We start from the raw sequence: 14,261 nt of genomic DNA on the forward strand, positions 1-14,261 counted from the left end.
TAGGAGGCACTTGTGTGGTGCCCACTGTTGAGGAACCAGTCAAGGACAGATGTCCCTCCTGACATATCCTTAACCAGAACACAATGAAAATGCAGAGTAAACAGCACACACATGTAGATAAATGTTGAAAAACGTTAAGATGTGTGGCACAAGCAATTAATTGCTGTTCAATACATTAATCCACAAATTTTTATTCAATCAGAGAACAAAAGGAACAGTTAAAACAAAAATACGTTTAAATAGTTCATAATAGTAACCCCGATAGGGCTGTGTTTCGCGCCAGGGCTGCGTCAGGGGAACCAACAAGCATTCATATTGTCTCAGAAAAGCTCACAGACAGCGAATACTTCAAAGGAGAAGGAGTACTCAAAAGAACATAAGGCTCCGAGGTACAATAAAAACTTGAAGAGGCGGCAAAGTCCCAACAGGGATAAGAATCTCTCTTGTGTTGCGGTCCCGACCGCCCCTCTCCTGATAGGGCTCAGGCCCGCCTACCTCCGCTCCAGTGGTCGCCGGATTCCACCCGGTCCGGGTCCCGGTGGGTCCTCTCTTCACGCACTTCCCACGTGGCGGTCGCCATTGCGGGCCTGCTCCTTTCCGGCCTCGCACGCGCGTGAGGACGCCCTTCTTGTGCGCCCAGCTCCCGGAAGCCCGGCCCCGCCCTCGCGGCTGACGTCACGCCCGGCTCCCGATATAACCAGCGTTCAGACGTTCCCTAAACGCCTTGCAACGAGGTTCCCAACTTCGTAGTTGCTTCCAGTTGCGTTCCTGTTGTCCTCCAGCTGCCTGCCTCTGACTCCGGTTTGCTTCTGACTGCGCTTCAGCCCGCTGCCTGCCTCTGACTCCGGTTTGCTTCTGACTGCGCTTCAGCCCGCTGCCTGCCTCTGACTCTGGTTTGCTTCTGACTCCGCTTCAGCCCGCTGCCTGCCTCTGACTCCGGTTTGCTTCTGACTCCGCTTCAGCTCGCTGCCTGCCTTTGACTCCAGTTTGCTTCTGACGTCGTCGCAGCCTCCGGCCCGCCCTGCCTCCTGCTCTGCTACAGCCGGCTGCCAAGCCTACCCGGGTGCCACGAACTCTTATCTCACTCTACCTCCCCTGGTTCCGGCATCCTTGCTGGACCACTCCTTCGACCCGCTCTTTCTCTGCTACTGATAGGCCGGAGGCCTTCTCCCCGCCTCAGCTTTTCTGGACATTCATTAACAGCGCCTAAGTCCCAAGGGCCCGGGTCCCTACGGCTCCTCCCGGGGGGTCCCCGGCTCCGGGTGAAGCCTTGCCAGGTTGTGTCTCCGCCTCCCGGCCTACCCTGTCACCTTCGGTAGGCCAGCCCAAGGGTCCACTATCCTTTCCAGCAGCATCAAGCCGCAACAGTTTGCAAGGCCATGGACTCGGCGGAGGCCCCAAGCCTACAGGCCATCCCGGGGATGGCACAACGCCTCCAGCAGCAACAGCACTGCATCGACACCCTTGCTGCCACCGTGGAACAGCTGGTCAGTCGTCGGGAGGCCGCTCCTCCGGATCCGCCTCAGCCCCTCTTGCTTCAGTACCCAGTCCTGCATCAGTAACCCAGTTGCCCGCACCAACCCGCTATGCCGGGGATATTAAGACGTGCCGTGGCTTCTTGAATCAATGCTACGTGCGCTTCACTCTCCTGCCTGCGCAATTCCCCTCAGATGCAGTTAAAGTGGCGTACATATTTTCCCTACTGGATGGCAAAGCACTCGACTGGGCTTCTCCCATGTGGGAGCGTCAGGATCCCTTGTTACAGAATCTTCAAGAATTCGTTCTCAACTTCCGCCTCGCTTTCGACGATCCTGCACGCCAGACCACCGCTGCCTCGGAACGTTTGCATCTCAGGCAAGAGTCACGCTCGGTGGCGGATTATACCATAGACTTTCGCGCATTAGCCATGGAAGTTGGCTGGCGGGATGATTGCCTTAGGGGGATCTTCCTGGAAGGTCTAGCCAGCCGCATCAAGGATGAGTTAGCAGGCCGAGATCTCCCGGAGGACTTAAATGACTTAATTGACATCGCTGGCAGGGTGGATCGCCGCCTACAGCAGCGAGATAAGGAGACCCGCTCCTATCGTAGGACACCACCACTGTCCTCAAGTGCCACCAGAATCCCAGCACTCAAGGGACCTCCTGCTTCTGCCAGCCTTGGAGAGCCCATGCAGTTGGGCAGATCTCCACTAACCCCTGAAGAAAGGAAGAGACGCCGCACGCAGGGTCTCTGCCTCTACTGCGGAGGCAAGGGGCACTTCCTCGCCAACTGCCCGGAGCGTCCGGGAAACGACCGTGCCTAGGTTACACCGAGGAGCTACTCCTAGGCTTTGAGGGCTCAGCTCCTCAATGCACCTTACCAGTGACTCTCAAATACCCCGGTGGGGAACTCCAGACCCAGGCTTTCATTGACTCTGGTGCCGAAGGTAATTTCATCCTTGCTGATCTGGTAAACCAGCTGTCTTCTTCCCACACAGCGAAAGGTTCCTCCATTGCGTATTTCCTCCATCCAAGGTACGGTGCTCCCTGGAACCATCACCTGCTGCACGGCTCCCTTGACTCTCCAGACCGGGCTGTTCCATTCGGAAGAAATCTCCCTGCTGGTTCTGGAACGGGCAGTGCACCCTCTGGTCCTTGGACTTCCGTGGTTACAACGTCATTCGCCTGTTATTCAATGGGATACCCTTCAGCTAACCCAGTGGAGTCCCTTCTGTTTTGCTCATTGTCTACAGGTCCCACATCCTCCGAAGTCCCTGCATCTGTGCTCGTCTCTTCTCTTACCAGAGCCATATCAAGCTTTCGCCGACGTCTTCTCCAAGGAGATGGCAGAGATTCTCCCTCAACACCGGCCTTTTGATTGCCCGATAGATCTGCTACCGGGTACCACACCACCCCGTGGCCGGGTGTACCCTTTGTCCTTGCCAGAGACTGCTGCCATGTCTCAGTACGTGACTAAGAACCTTGCCAAGGGCTTCATTCGCCCCTCTCGTTCACCCGCTGGAGCCGGCTTCTTCTTTGTGGCCAAGAAGGACGGCTCACTCCGTCCCTGTATAGACTATCGAGGCTTGAATGCCATCACCAAGCGGGATCGTTATCCGCTTCCACTGATCCCTGAACTTTTGGATCGCCTTCAGGGATCACAGGTGTTCACAAAGCTAGACCTCTGAGGGGCCTACAACCTCGTCCGTATTCGTCCAGGGGATGAATGGAAGACGGCCTTTAATACCAGGGACGGGCATTACGAGTACTTAGTAATGCCCTTTGGACTTTGCAACGCCCCGGCCATCTTCCAGAACCTCATGAACGAGGTCTTACGTGAGATGCTGCACTCTCACATCATTGTTTACCTGGATGACGTGCTCATCTTTTCCAGGGACCTGGAGACTCACCGCCACCACGTCACACAAGTTCTGCAGGCTCTCCGGGACAACCATCTCTATGCCAAGCTAGAAAAATGTGTCTTCGAGGTGGAGTCCTTGCCCTTTCTGGGGTACATCATTTTGTCCACGGGCTTCCGGATGGACCCCGAGAAGGTCTCGGCCATAACCAAATGGCCTCAACCCTGGGGCCTCAAGGCTCTCCAAAGATTTCTGGGATTCGCTAATTTTTATAGACATTTTATTCCGCGATACGCGCATCGGGTTGCTCCCCTTACTGCCATGACCCGCAAGGGAGTCGACGCCAAGAACTGGTCTGATGCTGCGGTCGAAGCCTTCGCAGACTTGAAGGAGGCATTCCTGGCGGACACCTGCCTTTGCCATCCGGACCCAGCAAGACCCTTCATCGTCGAGGTCGATGCCTCCAGTGTGGCCGTGGGGGCGGTCCTCAGTCAACACTCCGCTTCTGGACAGTTACCACCTTGCTCGTACTTCTCCAAGAAGTTCTCCCCTGCCGAGGCGAATTACTCCATTGGCGACAAAGAACTGTTAGCGATCAAACTCGCCTTCGAGGAATGGAGGTAATGGCTCGAGGGAGCAAGATACACAACCACCGTGTATACTGACCACAAGAACTTAGTGTTTTTGTCCCAGGCCCAACGGTTAAACCCCCGATGGTCCATGTTCTTCAGCCACTTTGATTTTACCCTACAATACCGCCCTGCAGCCAAGAACCTTTGGGCCGATGCCCTCTCGCGGACCTCCATGTCTGAGAATGACCTAGAGCCTCCGCAGTACATTCTGGACCCTAGCAAGGTCCGCCTATCCACCCTGATGGTCCTCTCCCAGGATAGGACCGTGGTTCCCCGACGAGACCGTCTAAAGACCCTTCGCTGGGCCCACGACTCTCTCACTGGAGGACACGCCGGACGAGAGAGGACATTGGAACTCCTCAATCGGTACTACTGGTGGCCCAACATCCGACAAGATGTCCGCACCTACGTAAGCTCTTGTCCCACCTGTGCTCGACAAAAGCCCAGTCCTGGGCCTCCGTGTGGTCTTCTGCAGCCCCTGCCGGTCCCCACAGAACCCTGGACCCATCTCGCTACCGACTTTATGGTTGACCTGCCGCTGTCTCGTGGTCACACGGTTATCTGGGTCACCGTCGTCCGTTTTTCCAAAATGGTGCATTTTGTTCCATTGCCTAAGCTACCATCTGCACCCGAACTGGCTCACCTCTTCGCCCATATATTCCGGCTGCACGGGCTTCCTCAGGACATAGTTTCTGACCGTGGGCCGCAATTCACCGCACGCTACTGGAGGGCTCTCTGCAAATGCTTCAAGGTGCAGCTCAGCTTCTCTACTGCTTTCCACCCTCAGAGTAATGGGCAGTCCGAAAGGATGAATCGGTCCCTGAAAACCTACCTGTGAGTCTTCATCGATGAAAGGCAGGACAACTGGTCTGAGCTTCTGCCCTGGGCCGAGTTTGCCCACAACAACCAGGTTCATGCCGCCACCGGACTCTCACCCTTCCAGCTAGTATATGGAAAACAGCTGAGACCTCCGCTTCCCATTTCTACGCCCAGTGCCTCCCCGGCCGCCCAGTTGACGGCTCAACAATTGCAGACTCTTTGGCAGAAAACCCAAGACAAGTTGGCTCTCTCAGCCGCCTCTGCCAAACGAACAGCTGATCGCCACCGATGCCCGGCTCCCACCTATCAGTCAGGAGACCGGGTTTGGCTCAGCACGAAGAACGCTAATCTCCGGCTTCCCTCGAGGAGGTTTGCACCCAGGTTCTGCGGGCCCTTCCGGATTGCTGAGAGAGTGGGCCTCGTCTCGTACCGGCTGAGATTGCCATCCTCTCTTCGAATCCACAATGTTTTTCATGTCTCCCTGCTAAAACCCGTAGTTCTTTCCCGCTACCACCGAAAACCTCCGGATCCTTCGCCTACTCCCATCGATGATGATCCTACTTACCAGGTACGCGAGGTTCTAGATGTACGTTTCTACAACCGAAGATGGGAGTATCTTCTTGCCTGGGAGGGTTGCGGTGACAACACTTGGGAGCCCAGCCGTAACATCCTGGACAAATCCCTTCTGCAACAGTTTCATCTTGACCACCCAGAAAAGCCCGGTCCTCTCAAGAGGGGCCGTAAAGGGGGGGTACTGTTGCGGTCCCGACCGCCCCTCTCCTGATAGGGCTCAGGCCCACCTACCTCTGCTCCAGTGGTCGCCGGATTCCGCCCGGTCCGGGTCCCGGTGGGTCCTCTCTTCACGCGTTTCCCACGTGGCGGTCGCCATTGCGGGCCTGCTCCTCTCCGGCCTCGCGTGCATGAGGGCACCCAGCTCTAGGAAGCCTGGCCCCGCCCTCGCGGCTGACGTCACGCCCGGCTCCCGATATAACCAGCGTTCAGACGTTCCCTAAACGCCTTGCAACGAGGTTCCCAACTTCGTAGTTGCTTCCAGTTGCGTTCCTGTTGTCCTCCAGCTGCCTGCCTCTGACTCCGGTTTGCTTCTGACTCCGCTTCAGCCCGCTGCCTGCCTCTGACTCCGGTTTGCTTGACTGCGCTTCAGCCCGCTGCCTGCCTCTGACTCTGGTTTGCTTCTGACTCCGCTTCAGCCCGCTGCCTGCCTCTGACTCCGGTCTGCTTCTGACTCCGCTACAGCCCGCTGCCTGCCTCTGACTCCGGTCTGCTTCTGACTCCGCTACCGCCCGCTGCCTGCCTCTGACTCCGGTTTGCTTCTGACTCCGCTACAGCTCGCTGCCTGCCTCAGACTCCGGTTTGCTTCTGACTCTGCTACCGCTCGCTGCCTGCTTTTGACTCCAGTTTGCTTCTGACGTCGTCGCAGCCTCCGGCCTGCCCTGCCTCCACCCGGCCTCCTGCTCTGCTACAGCCGGCTGCCGTGCCTACCCGGGTGCCACGAACTCTTATCTCACTCTGCCTGCCCTGGTTCCGGCATCCCTGCTGGACCACTCCTTCGACCCGCTCTTTCTCTGCTACCGATAGGCCGGAGGCCTTCTCCCCGCCTCAGCTTTTCTGGACATTCATTAACAGCGCCTAAGTCCCAAGGGCCCGGGTCCCTACGGGCTCCTTCCCGGGGGTCCCCGGCTCCGGTGTGAGCCTTGCCAGGTTCTGTCTCCGCCTCCCGGCCTACCCTGTCACCTTCGGTAGGCCGGCCCAAGGGTCCACTATCCTCTCCAGCAGCATCAAGCCGCAACACTCTTGAGGAAAGGAACTTCAAAAGGAGTATGGGTCAGAAATTATATCCTGTTTTAACGATTTAAATAATCCTAAGCCAAGGTGAGGGCAGATGGGTACTCTTAATTGAAAATATTAATGAACCGGGTCTTGATAAAAAATTCTGTATGCTTGCTACTTACAAAAGCACTGAAAAGCCCTCCTTAAGTTCTTCTGCCTTAACATCTCTGTCCCTTTATTTATTTAACCAAACTTTTATCTGAGTACATTCATAAAAAACAGACAATTATATGCAAACAGTATTCTAACAGAAAAACGATTATAAATATTCCTGGAATAGATGTGTTGACCTTCAGTTGGATTTACCTGTATAACATGTAAGCTTATTCGTGAGATTTCACTGATACTTAAGAATTAGTGGAAGAGCAGTTTGTAAGGCAGAAATACAACTTTAGTTAAACATTTGTGCCCCTTGGTCATCTATTGGTTCAAATGAATCCCTGACAGGCCTTTTCATTTGAATACACTTGAAAAAGATTTTATTATTAGTTTTTGCCTCTGGAAAGCTTCTTTTTAAATTCTCTCTTGGCTTGTCTTATTAATGTTTTACAGCTAACTTGCCAGTGCTTCTATTCTTTCCTGTTCTCTCATTTAGGTCTGATTTCCATTATCTGAAAGATGCTCTTTTGGCTTTAACTGCCTCTTTCACCTTACTATCTAACCTTGCTGGCAGTTTGGTCTTCCTTTAACCTTTTTTAATGTATGGAATACATTTTATCTGTGCTTCCAATATGGTACTTTTAAACCATGAGGGCAACAAAACAGGATTAGCAGCCAAATGTCCAAAATTGGATTTCTTTATTGCAAGGTAACACGAGTGTGTGAAAAGTGCCCAACTCTGGCCGAGTTTCGCCCTCTTACAGTGGGGCTACATCAGGAGCTACAACATACAAATAGCACACATTAAAATAATAAAAATCATAAAAACATAATTAATAGACACAAATAAAATGGTAACATAAAAATGTGGTGTGACATACAGAATATGACAAATATGTATTGACAACAGCAAAAATGTGGCCTTTACCTCAACTCAAATCGTGTATTGATCAAAGAATCCAAGTCTTAAAAAGACTGTACATTTTGTAGTCTGTAATATAAAATGACAAATAAAATAACTAAAAAAATGGGACTTGTTAAGCTAGTTATTTATATTTGTCATTTTATATTACAGACTACAAAATGTACAGTCTTTTTTAAGACTTGGATTCTTTGATCAATACACGATTTGAGTTGAGGTAAAGGCCACATTTTTGCTGTTGTCAATACATATAATTTGTCATATTCTGTATGTCACACCACATTTTTATGTTACCATTTTATTTGTGTCTATTAATTATGTTTTTATTATTTTAATGTGTGCTATTTGTATGTTGTAGCCCCTGATGTAGCCCCACTGTAAGAGGGCGAAACTCGGCCAGAGTTGGGCACTTTTCACACACTCGTGTTACCTTGCAATAAAGAAATCCAATTTTGGACATTTGGCTGCTAATCCTGTTTTGTTGCCCTCACGGCTTTGTTAGACAGCCTTCCTTGCTGTTTCTTCAGTCCTTCACTTTTAAACCATGTTTATACCTCAAGCAATTGTTTAACCTTTGTAATACTCCTTTGAGCTTTTTCTAAGTTCCTCATTTTATCATAGTCTCACTTTTAAAGTTACATCTTTCTGTAGTAGTTTTAATTCCAGTGAGTTTGCCAAATTTGAATGCCTTATGATCACTATTAGTAAGCAGTCCTACCACCTTTACAACTTGCACAAAATCCTGCATTCCACTGAGGATGTTATCAGTTTTATTTGCCTTTCTTTTTTAATTTTTTATTTATTGAATTTTTCAAAGTATATACAGAACAAAGTTCTCAGAATCTGACATCATATTTAACACAAGTATAATAAAGAAAAACCTTTGGGATATTCTACCTTACAGACATTTATGTCATCAATTACAGGAAATTAGGAGACCAAAATGTAATAAAGCAGACTTAAGAAATCAAATTTTCATACTTCCATTTGCCTTATAGTTAACCCATGCTTTTTATTTCTACTGCCAATCCCCCCGTGGATTGTAATTAGGAATGGGAGTCGAGATATACCCTTAGATGCTTTTGAACTTTCCCAGGATTAGGCTAATATCTCACCATGAGTTGTTTAAAAGTTACCTGATAAATATACTCAAAATTCCTGAGCAGGCAATCCCTGCTATTGTAAAAATGTATTATCTACCAAGATATGGGGGAGAAAAAAAACCAGGAGCAAGATCAAAAAGTAGATACATCTATAAATCTGTCTTCAATTCTTGAGAAATCTCATGAAATGATTGTTGAGGAGTGAGTAACATTGCTCGTACAATTTGCTTTTGCATCAGAAAGAGACTTGGTACTAAAAACTTTTCTTCGTAATCAATCTCATAATTTCTATGGACATCAGATAAGAATATTTCCTGATACAACAAAAACCACACAGATTAAGAGGAACATATTTATTTCAATGAGAGAAGAAGTAGTCTTGAGAGGAGCCAAATATATACTCTGCTTCCCATGTAAATGTATTGTTGTATTTCAGAATTCTAAGTATATTTTTGTAGAACCTGAACATCTTTATTTATTTATTTAAACATTTTTCTATACCGCCGTTAAGTTAAATACCATCACAACGGTTTACAGAAGGGCACGATAAAGAGAAATATGGGTGGTATAGATTACAAATTACTTGTGTGCCATCATAGTACGGTAACAATGTAAAATAATAAACTAGGTGTGTAAATTAAACCTGATTGTTAGGCACAAATTAGGCAGTTTGATTTTAACATTAATGTGCTTATGTAGGTTACTAAAAACTTCTAGCTTGGTGCATCCTTATCGCTCAACTATTTTTCTCCTTTTCTTTATCTTTATAAAATGCTTGTTTAAAAACTCTCAGATTTGTTCTTAACTGATTTTCAACATTTTCCATTTTATTCATCTGGAAATTTTCAGATTTAACTAGGTTACCTTGTATCTTCTCCACTTCCACTAATTGCTGTTCAAGACCTTTCATAGATGATTCCACATTCACAATTTTATTCTCCAAATTCTGATTTTTAGACATACTCTCTTTCACCAAAATTGTCAAGGAAGTAACTAACTTTTCCATAGAAGATAAAACTCTCCATATCTCTTCTAGTGTAATCTTAGTCAGTTTTAACAATGGAGGATTACAAACTATTTGTATATCGCATTCTCCCCCTCCTACCTCCACAGGTTCGCCTCTTTTGCCTGCTCGATACTGTGCCTCCATGTTTAGGCCCCTGGAGCCCGCTATTCCTGGACGCTCCGAAAGCAACAATATTTCACCGCCCCCTTCTCTGGGTGCTACCTCCAATGAGGCTGTTTTTCTCTCCAGTAGAGCCCTTGTTAACATCTCGGACTCCAAATTTCCGAGAGGTGGCTCCAGAGTAGCCGGTGCACCGGGGCTCAGAGATGTTTCAACAGCCAGGGGGCTCAGCGTCTGCTCTCCGCTGTAACCTCCAGCAGCTCCTCCCTCCGGCAATGGTTGCATGAGTCCAGCAAAAACATCTTCAATCCGAGGCTGCCTTGTATGATGAAGCGGCATCGCAGTAACTTCTTTTATTTTTGCCTTTCGTTTTGTGTGTGGCATAATCTACCACATATTTTCCTCTAAGAAATTATGAATTGCAAGAAATTAGGCAAATTCAGTATAGGATGCCTCCTGAGCTCAGTCGTTCGCTGTTCACTCTTTGGCGGCCATTTTGGTCTATTTGCCTTTCTAATTTCTGTTAGCAATTCACAATACTACCACTGTCTGATTCTTCATCTGGCTAGGTGCATGGCAGTATACACACACTGCTATACGTTTACCAGTCACACATGGAATTTCTATCCATAGAGGTTTTATCCTGCTTGACTGTATACCATCCTTAATATATAGTGTCACCCTTCCACAATTTAATCTGTCCTGTCATATCAATGTAATCTGTGATATTTGTTTATTTATTGGTTTTATATACTGTCATTTCGAGGAAGCATCACAACGGTTTACAGGAGAAATTTATAGTATAAAATGAAATAAAAGTACAATTAGTTTAAGACTGATAATTGATATAACAGTTTTAAAACATATAATAAAAAACTAGTAGAAATTCAAACTTTGGTAAAACATGCAATTAAAAGAATAAAAATAGAATGTACTTGAAACTCTAAAAATAACTTATTTTAAGACAGCATTCTAAATATATCTAATCATCTAGACAGAAACAAGAATTCCTGAACTCTCTGTTATTCATCATTGATGCATTTCTTGAAGATTTCCAGTGGCATAAAATATGGTACTAGAAATAGCAAAATGGGAAAGTGACAAGAAAATGAAATAATTTACTTCCATGGAGGGGAGAGCATGTTGCAACTCTACCATTATATGTGTGAGAGACACAGGAGAGGATATTCACTAATACCATCTTGCACTTCAAGGACACCTCACTATTGGAGGTGTGAGAGATGGTTAACAGCAGCATCCCATCACAGTTCAGGGGAAAAGATGTGCATAAAATGCAATAGCTATAACACTAGTATCCTGTCCCATGTCACTGTAACCAGGAAACAAGTGCTCCCTTTAAAGAGATCCAAGTAGGAAACTTAATCAGATCTACAAACTCCCCCCCCGCTGACAGCCCCCAGGATCTGTTAAAGAGAGAAACTTGATCTTCTGACCTCTGAAGCAGAGAAAGGGTTATAATCTCTCCATGAAGCCAATAAAAACCTCTCTTGATTATAATTTAGATAAGAGCTACTGGATTGAATAATAATGTTGAAACTCCCCTGGCTGTTTCACCTTGAGATGTCCATCACTGGGTTAAACATGATGCTAATTGCATTTGGATTGATTAATTTCTCTCACTCCTGTCTACTCGAATAATGCTTAACAAAATAATCACAGCACCTAGAGCCAAATTTTCTCTGTCAAAGGAATGAAGCCATCAGAAGCAGTGAAGATGAAAGAAGTGAAGATGACCCGTAATTACTGCAACGGTAATATCATTACCATATTACAGAAAATGAGAGCCAGAGAGGGTGCATCTGTGTGTGAGAGAGAAACTGGCAATTATTTCTAACAGAACCTTGCAGCCGAAAAATACATATCTGACAAATACTAAACTGAACATACAAGCAATGAAATACAGGAAGTACCCCATGATAGAGCTGAGCTCTTCAGAGAGATATTCTCCTTGCATGCAACACGTCCATGGATTGTATACAAGCAATGAAATACAGGAAGTACCCCATGATAGAGCTGAGCTCTTCAGAGAGATATTCTCCTTGCCTGCAACACGCCCATGGATTGTATACAAGCAATGAAATACAGGAAGTACCCCATGATAGAGCTGAGCTCTTCAGAGAGATATTCTCCTTGCATGCAACACGTCCATGGATTGTATACAAGCAATAAAATACAGGAAGTACCCCATGATAGAGCTGAGCTCTTCAGAGAGATATTCTCCTTGCCTGCAACACGTCATGGATTGTACTAATGTAGAACAGGAGTCTCCACAGAAAACCTTTTCCAGCAGTAAAAACAAATCCTCTCTCTTTATTCTAACAGTGCTTAGAGTTCATTATAGGACTTGTAAGGGCTCCCTTTTGTTTATTTTGAAAACAATGAATTGTGGCCCAACAGTGTAAGAACAGAGCAGAGAAATGTCAAACTTCCCTCACTCGGTGAGAGCTTGGGCAAATCACTTAAACCCACTTCTGAATAGGCTTGAATGTAAACTCTAGGAGGAGGCAGGGACTTTGCAAACAAGAGAATTATGCTGAAACACTATGTACATGACAGTATTAAGCATGCAATTATTTCAAAGATGAGTGGAGTGGAAAAATAGTGGCTGCTTAAAATTCGGCACCTGCTGGCTGCTACTGCTACCAGGGCAAAGAGGCTGGCACTGCTGGCAAACAGCACAGGAGATGAGAGAGAGGAGAAAGGGAGGAGAGAGAGGAGGGGGCCAAGGAGGAGACGGGCTAGAGGCTGATGCGAAGAGAAGGAGAAGGAGAAGGCAGGGAGAGCAAACAAAGGCAAAAAAAAATAAAGCTAATTAAACAAAAAAAAAAATGAGCAAAAAAAATGAAGTGAAAGTATGGATTTTTCCTTGGCTCCTAAAATTATTAGCTGGTGCAAAGTTTAAAAAAAGCTCTCTCCCTAGCACAGATACTTTTATATATCTAACAAATGTTCAAAAGATGCAAGCTGTGAGGACTGCTAAGATCCCTTTCTCATTCAATAAACGAAGGCGAAATCCCATGCCATTCCACTTGCACAATCTGAAAGGGATAGCAGAGTTGCTTACCTGTAACAGGTGTTTGCAGAACTTTGAATCTGTCTCACTGGGCATGAGCAGCATGCAAATATATCACATGTCCATGTGGGGGCCCCTTCAGATTTCTTCCTTAGCATTGTAAGGAGAAGCGGAGAAGGGAAACTCTGCTTTCTCCGAGAATAAGCAGGATGGCAGTCCTCACGTGTGGGGAATCCTTAGCTGCAGACAACCATGAACAAGTGCCAATAGGCACAAACTACTTTTGTAGGCAACAGGCCTTTTTCCATTTTATATATCTAATCTATGAAGGGCAGCCTGGAATATAAATAACAGGCCCTAGAAGGGTGAGGAATTCTATATTCTGGATCCAATGTCCGCAAACCCTGTAGTGAGGCGATTCTCTCCATTTGCATGGATGTTGCAAGCCTATAGTACCATGCCCGTATTGAGGGAAGTGCTTTCGGCTTTATCCAGTCTACCAGGACTGTGCGGCAAGCTAGTAAGACATAAGAAATTGCCATGCTGGGTCAGACCAAGGGTCCATCAAGCCCAGCATCCTGTTTCCAACAGAGGCCAAACCAGGCCACAAGAACCTGGCAATTACCCAAACACCAAGAAGATCCCATGCTACTGATGCAATTAATAGCAGTGGCTATTCCCTAAGTCAACTTGATTAATAGCAGTTAATGGACTTCTCCTCCAAGAACTTATCCAAACCTTTTTTGAACCCAGCTACACTAACTGCACTAACCACATCCTCTGGCAACAAATTCCAGAGCTTTATTGTGCGTTGAGTGAAAAAGAATTTTCTCTGATTAGTCTTAAATATGCTATGGCAGTGTGGCCAAACCGGTCCAGGGAAACTTGATAAACTGGCATAGCGCCCCGCAAGCCCGACAAAAGAATTCTGCCAGTCTTGCAGATAGTAGTGTGTGTGCTTTGGGCAATTACGGTCAATACTTCATTCCAAAACCTCGCCAACTGCTGGCACGTGAACAATCGATGAACCAAAGTTCCCTCTCTTGATTACATTTGATACATGTGGGCGATGTCAGCTTCTCCATTTGGTAACAACGTACATCGTCGCAAATAATATGATGTAAAATTTTAAATTGTAATTCCCAGAGAGATAAATCCGGCAAGCTCTTTGGCATAGTTTTGAAACAGGAGAGCAAGTAACGGTGGAAATATCCGTCGTCCCCATCTCTGTTCCAATACTGCGCAAGATATTTTATTTTATTTATTTAAGCATTTTTTATACCGAGGTATAGCTAGCAGCTTCACTCCGGTTTACAATTACAACAACCTATTACATTAACA

The 14,261-nt window shown here is 46.8% G+C and overlaps 1 protein-coding gene across 1 annotated transcript in view; it reads right to left on the bottom strand.

Moving 5' to 3' along the window:
• Positions 1–14,261, bottom strand: part of LIN52 (lin-52 DREAM MuvB core complex component) — a 268,699-nt gene that overhangs the window by 4,445 nt on the left and 249,993 nt on the right. The gene's annotated exons all lie outside the window — the stretch shown is intronic.

This window comes from Rhinatrema bivittatum, chromosome 4 (assembly GCF_901001135.1).
Source record: "Rhinatrema bivittatum chromosome 4, aRhiBiv1.1, whole genome shotgun sequence".
NCBI lineage: Eukaryota > Metazoa > Chordata > Amphibia > Gymnophiona > Rhinatrematidae > Rhinatrema > Rhinatrema bivittatum.